The following is a 7,266-nucleotide window of genomic DNA, read 5'->3' as shown; positions in this document are numbered from 1 at the left end:
GCTCCCAGAGGAGGCTGAGACCTCTTCTACTCTCTGAAAACAAAACAAAACAAAACAAAAAGAAAGACAGAAAGAAAAAAAAAAAAAAAAAGAAAAAAATGCACTCTGTAGCAGAGTGAATTGTTCACTAAAGAATGTTCTCATACCCCTCTACCATTCGTGAATTTCTCAGTGGCAAAGACTATCTTATTTTTTGTTTTTGGCAGGACTTTTTAAAGAGGGTTCTTTTCCTTTTTTTTTTTAATTTTATTTTTTAAATTTAAATCCAAATTAGCATATAGTGCAACAATGATTTCAGTAGATTCCTCAGTGCCCCTTACCCATTTAGCCCATCCCCCCTCCCACAACCTCTCCAGTAACCCTGTTTGTTCTCCATATTTAAGAGTCTCTTATCTTTTATCCCCCTCCGTGTTTTTATATTATTTTTGCTTCCCTTCCCTTATGTTCATCTGTTTTGTCTCTTAAAGTCCTCATATCGGGCACCTGGGTGGCTCAGTCGGTTAAGTGTCTGACTTTGGCTCAGGTCATGATCTCACACTCAGTGAGTTCAAGCCCCACAACAGGCTCTGTGCTGACAGCTCAGACCCTGGAGCCTGCTTTGGATTCTGTGTCTCCCTCTCTCTGCTCCTCCATGCTCACTCTCTCTGTCTCTCTCTATCTCAAAAATAAATAAACCTTAAAAAATAAAAAAAGTCCTCAAAAGAGTAAAGTCATATGATATTTATCTTTCTCTAATTTTACTTATCATAATACCCTCTAGTTCCATCCACGTAGTTGCAAATGGCAAGATTTCATTCTTTCTGATTGCCAGTACTCCATTGTATATATATATACCACATCTTCTTTATCCATTCATCCATCGATGGACATTTGAGCTCTTTCCATACTTTGGCTATTGTTGATAGTGCTGCTATAAACATTGGGGTGCAAGTGCCCCTTTGAAATAGCATACCTGTATCCCTTGGATAAATACCTACCTGGTAGTGCAATTCCTGGGTCACAGGGTAGTTCTATTTTTAATTTTTTGAGGAACCTCCATACTGTTTTCCAGAGTGGCTGCACCAGTTTGCATTCCCACCAACAATGCAAAAGAGATCCTCTTTCTCCGCATCCTCACCATCTGTTGTTGCCTGAGTTGTTAATGTTAGCCATTCTGACAGGTGTGAGGTGGTATCTCATTGTGGTTTTGATTTGTATTTCCCTGATGATGAGTGATGTTGAGCATTTTTTCATGTGTCAGTTGGCCATCTGGATGTCTTCTTTGGAGAAGTGTCTATTCATGTCTTTTGCCCATTTCTTCACTGGATTATTTGTTTTTTTGGGTGTTGAGTTTGAGAAGTTCTTTATAGATTTTGGATACTAACTCTTTATCTGATATGTAGTTTGCAAATATCTTCTCCCATTCTGTTGGTTGCCTTATAGTTTTGCTGATTGTTTCCTTCGCTGTGCAGAAGCTGTTTATTTTGATGAGGTCCCAATTGTTCATATTTGCTTTTGTTTCCCTTGCCTTCAGAGACATATTGAGTAAGTAGTTGCTGTGGCATTTTTTTTTAATGTTTCAAGTTTTTATTTAAATTTCAGTTAATTAACATATAGTGTAATATTAATTCAGGAGTAGAATTTACTGATTCAACACTTACAACCCCAGTGCTCATCACAAGTGCCTTGTTTAATACCCATCACCCATGTAGCCCATCCCCCACCCATGTCCCCTCCAGCAACTCTCAGCTTGCTCTCTATAATTAAAGAGTCTTTTTATGGTTTGCTTTCCTTTCTCTTTTTTTTATTTCCCCTCTGTTCATTTGTTTTGTTTCCTAAATTCCACATATGAGTGATATCCTATTAGTCTTTCTCTGACTGACTTATTTCACTTAGCATAATAAACTCTAGCTACATCCATGTCATTGCAAATGACAAAATTTTATTCTTTCTGATGGCTGAGTAATATTCCATTGTATATATATACCACCACTTTTTTTTTTTAATACCACTTGTTCTTTATCCATTCATCAGTCAATGAACATTTGGGCTCTTTTCATAATTTAGCTATTGTTGATAATGTTGCTATAAACATTGGGGTGCATGTGCCCTTCGAATAAATATTTTTTGTATCCTTTGGATAAATACCTAATAGTGCAATTGTTGGGTCATAGGGTAGTTCTTCTTTTTTTAAGTTTATTTATTTATTTTGTGTGTGGGGAGAGTGAGCGGGGAGGGGCAGAGAGAGGGGGAGAGAGAATCCTACGTAGGCTCTGTACCATCAGTGCAGAACCCATCATAAGGCTTGATCCCACAAACCCTGAGATCATGACCTGAGCCAAATCAAGAGTTGGATGCTCAGCAGACTGAGCCACCCAGGCGCCCTGGGTCATAGGATATGGTAGCTCTATTTTTAACCTTTTGGGAACCTTCATGTTCTCCAAAGTGGCTACACGAGTTTGCATTCCCACCAAAAATGTAAAAGCATTCCCCTTTCTCCACATCCTTGCTAACACCCATTGTTTCCTGTGTTAATTTTAGCTTGTCTGACAGGTGTGGGGTGATATCTCATTTTAGTTTGATTTATACTTCCCTGATGATGAGTGATGTTGAGCATCTTTTCATGTGTCTGTTAGCAATCTGGGTGTCTTCTCTGGAAAAGTGTCTATTCATGTCTTCTGCCCATCTCTTCACTGGATTATTTGTTTTTTTGGGTGTTGAGTTTGATAAGTTTTTATAGATTTTGGATACTAACCCTTTATCTGATATGTCATTTGCAAATATCTTGTCCCATTTGGTTGGTTGCCTTTTAGTTTTGTTGATTGTTTCCTTTGCTGTGCAGAAGCTTTTTATCTTGATGAAGCCCCAAAAGTTCATTTTTGCTTTTGTTTCCCTTGCCTCCGGAGATGGTCTAGTAAGAAGTTGCTATGGCCAAAGTCAAAGAGGCTGCTGCCTATGTTCTCCTCTAGGATTTTGATGGTTTCCTGTCTCATATTTAGGCCTTTCAACTGTTTTGAATTTATTTTTGTGTATGGTGTAAGAAAATGGTCCAGTTTCATTCTTTTACAGGTTGTCATCCAGTTTTCCCAATAGCATTTGTTGAAGAGATTGTCTTTTTTCCACTGGATATTCTTTCCTGCTTTGTCGAAAAGTAGTTGACCATGTAGTTGTGAGTCCACTTCTATATTTTCTATTCTGTTCTATTGATCTATGTGTCTCTTTTTGTGCCAGTACCATACTTTCTTGATGACTGCAGTCTTGTAATATAGCTTGAAGTCTGGAATTGTGATGACTCAAGCTTTGCTTTTCTTTTTCAAGATTGCTTTCACTATTTGAGGTCTTTTGAGGTTCCATACAAATTTTAGGATTGTTGGTTCTAGCTCTGTGAAAAATGCTGCAGTATTTTGATAGAGATTGCATTAAATGTCTGGATTGCTTTGTATAGACATTTTAACAGTGTTTGTTCTTCCGATCCATGAGCACGGAATGTTTTTCCATTTTTTTAAACAAAATTTTCATTTATTTATTTTGAGAGAGAGAGAGAGAGAGCATGTGAGCAAGTCAGGGAGAGGTGCAGAAAGAGAGAGAGGGAGAAAGAGAATCCCAAGCTGGCTCAGTGCTGTCAGCGTGAACCTGATATGGGACTCCGTCCACGAACCACAAGATCATGACCCAAACCAAAATCAAGAGTCTGACACTCTACTGATTGTGCCATCCAGGAGCCCCTGTTTTTCCATTTCTTTGTGTCATCTGCAATTTCTATCATAAGTGTTCTCTAGTTTTCAGAGTACAGATCTTTTACCTCTTTGGTTAGGTTTATTCCTAGGTATCTTATGGTTTTGGTGCAATTGTAAATGGGATCAATTCCTTTATTTCTTTTTTTGCTGCTTCATTTTTGGTGTATAGAAGTGCAACAGATTTCTCTACATTGATTTTGTATCCTGTAGCTTTAATGAATTCATTTGTCAGTTCTAATAATTTTTTGATGGATTCTTTCGGGTTTTCTTGGTAGAGTATCATGTCATCTGCAAATAATGAAAGTTTGACTTCTTCCTTGCCAATTTGGATGCCTTTTGATTTTTGTTGTTGTTGTTGTTGTTGTTGTCTGATTGCTGAGGATAAGACTTCCAGTACTATGTTAAATAACAATGGTGAGAGTGGACATTCCTGTCTTGTTCCTCACTGTAGGGGAAAAGCTCTCAGTTTTCCCCTATTGAGGAGGATATTAGCTGTAGGTCTTTCATATATGGCCTTTATGATGTTGAGGTATTTTCCCTCTATCCCTACTTTGTTGAGGGTTTTTATCAAGAGTAGATGCTATGCTTTGTCAAATGCTTTCTGTATCTATTAAGAGGATCATATGGTTCTTATCCTTGATTTCATTAATGTGTTGTATCATGTTGATTGATTTGTGCATATTGAACTGCACTTGCAGCCCAGAAATAAATTCCACTTGATCATGGTGAATAGTTCCTTTAAAGTACTGTTTGATTCGATTTGCTAGTATTTTGTTAAGAACTTTTTCATCCATGTTCATCAGAGATATTGGTCTGTATTTCTCCTTTTTTAGTGGTGTCTTTGGGTTTAGAATCAAAGTAATGCTGACTTCATAGAATGAGTTTGGAAGCTTTCCTTCCATTTCTATTTTTTGGAACAGTTTGAGAAGAATAGGTGTTAACTATTCTTTAAATGCTTGGTAGAATTCCCCTGGGAAACCATCTGGCCCTGGACTTTTGTTTGTTGGGAGATTTTTGATTACTGATTCAATTTCCTTATTGGTTATAGGTCTGTTCAAATTTTCTATTTCTTCCTGTTTCAGTTTTTGTAGTTTATATGTTTCTAGGAGTTTGTTCATTTCTTCCAGATTCCCCAATTTGTCGGCATACAGTTTTTGATAATATTCTCTTATAATTGTATTTCTGTGGTGTTGGTTGTGATCTCTCCTCTCATTTGTGATTTTATTATCCTTTCACTTTTCTTTTTGACAAATCTGGCTAGGGGTTTATCAATTGTATCAATTCTTTCAAAGAACCAGCAACGAGTTTTGAGGATCTGTTCTGATGTTTTTGTTTTTGTTTTTTTCTATATCACTTATTTCTCCTCTAATCTTTATTATTTCACTTCTTCCACTGGCTTTAGGCTTCACTTGCTGTTCTTTTTCTAGACATTTTAGGTGTGCAGTTAGGTTGTGTATTTGAGATATTTCCTACTTCTTGAGGTAGGTAGTATTGCTATATACTTCCTTCTTATGACCACTTTTACTGCATCTCAAAGGTTTTGGGCTGTCATGTTTTCATTTTCATTTGTTTCCATGTTTTTATTTCTTCTTTAATTTCCTGGGTGACCAATTCATTCTTTAGTAGGATGTTCTCTAACTTCCATGTATTTGTGGTCTTTCCAGTTTTTTTTTTTTCCTTTTGTTTGACATCAAGTTTCATTGCCTTGTGGTTGGTAAATATGCATGGTATGATCTCGATCTTTTTGTACTTATTGAGGCCTGATATATGACCTAGTATGTGATCTATTGTAGAGAATGTCCCATGTACAGTCGAGAAGAATGTTTATTCTGCTGCTTTAGGATGAAATGTTCTGAATGTATCTGTTAAATCCATTTGGTCCAGTGTGTCATTCAAAGCCATTTTTTCCTTGTTGGTTTTCTGCTTAGATGATCTGTCCAATGTTGTAAGTGAGTGTTAAAGTCCCCTACTATTATCGTATTATTATCAATGAGTTTTTATATTTTTATGTTTATATATTTGGGTGCCTCCGAGTGGGGGCATAAATATTTACCATTGTTAGATCTTGTTGATGGATAGATCCCTTTATTATGATATAGTGCCCTTCTTTATCTCTTGTTACAGTCTTTATTTTAAAGTTTAATTTGTCTGATATATGTATGGTTACTCCGGTTGTCTTTTGATATCCATTAGCATGATAGATGGTTCTCCATCCCCTCACTTTCAATTTGCAGGTGGCTTTAGGTCTAAAATGAGTCTCTTGTAGGTAGTATATAGATGGGTCTCTCTTTTTTTTTTAATCCATTCTGAGACTCAATGCCTTTTCAGTGGAGCATTTCATCCATTTACATTCAGAGTGATTATTGATAGATATGAATTTAGTGCCATGTATTCCCATTAAGTCATTGTTTCTAGAAATTTTTTCTATTCTTTTCTAGTCTTTGTCAATTCTGGTCTTTCTTAACCACTCAAAGAGTCCCCTTTCATATTTCTTGCAGGGCTGGTTTAGTAGTCATTAACTCCTTTACCTTTTGTTTGTCTGGGAAACTCTTTATCTGTCTTTCTATTCTGAATGACAGCCTTGCTGGACAAATACTTTTGGCTGCATTTTTTTTTCCCATTTAGCACAAATATAGCATGCCACTCCCTTCTGGCCTGCCAAGTTTCTGTGGATGGATCTGCTGCTAACCTTGTCTTTCTTTGGAAGTTGGAGATTTCTTTTCCTTTGCTCTTTCAGGAATTTTTTCTCTATCTCTGTATTTTGAAAATTTTCTGTGATATGTCTTGACATTGGCCTGCTTTTGTTGATTTAATGGAAGTTATATATGCTTCCTGGATTTAGATGTCTATTTCCATCCTCAGAGAGTTTTCAGCTATAATCGCCTCAAATACACCTTCTGACCCTTCCCTTCTCTTCTTCTGGGACTCTTATGATACGAATGTTATTATGCTTTAAGGAGTTGCTGAGTTCTCCCAGTCTACATTTGTGATCCAATATTTTTCTTTCCTTCTTCTTTTCAGCTTCATTATTTTCCATAATTTTATCTTCTATATAACTTATTTGTTCCTCTGCCTCTTTCATCCTTGTGGTCATTACTTCCAGTCAGTTTTGCATCTCGGTTATAGCATTTTTTATTTTGGCTTCATTTTTAGGTCTTTTGTCTTTGGGGTAACCTGGTGTCTTCTATGCATTTTACAAGCCCAGCTTGTATCCTTATTATTGTTATTTTAAATTCTGGATCAGGCATATTATTTATATCTGTTTTTATTAGATCCCTGGCCCTGAACTTTTCTTGTTCTTTCCTTTGGGATGAAATCCTATGTCTTGGCATTTTGTCTAGGTCTCTGTCTTCTTCTCTATGTTAGAAAAGCCTATTATGTTTCCTCCTCTTGAGAGTAATGGCTTTATTAAGAAAAGGCCATATAGTGTCCAGGGTCTGGTGCTTCTGGAGGGTCTCTATTATGTGTTGTGTGGACTCTGCTGCTGTGTTTTGGCTGCTCTTTCCCTCAGGTCAGCCTTCTGAAGAGTTTCTCCTTGCTTGCAGTGGGG

This window comes from Panthera pardus, unplaced genomic scaffold (genome assembly GCF_024362965.1).
Source record: "Panthera pardus isolate Hobbes unplaced genomic scaffold, ASM2436296v1 HiC_scaffold_13, whole genome shotgun sequence".
Classification (NCBI taxonomy): Eukaryota; Metazoa; Chordata; class Mammalia; order Carnivora; family Felidae; genus Panthera; species Panthera pardus.
This window is presented reverse-complemented; position numbering follows the sequence as displayed.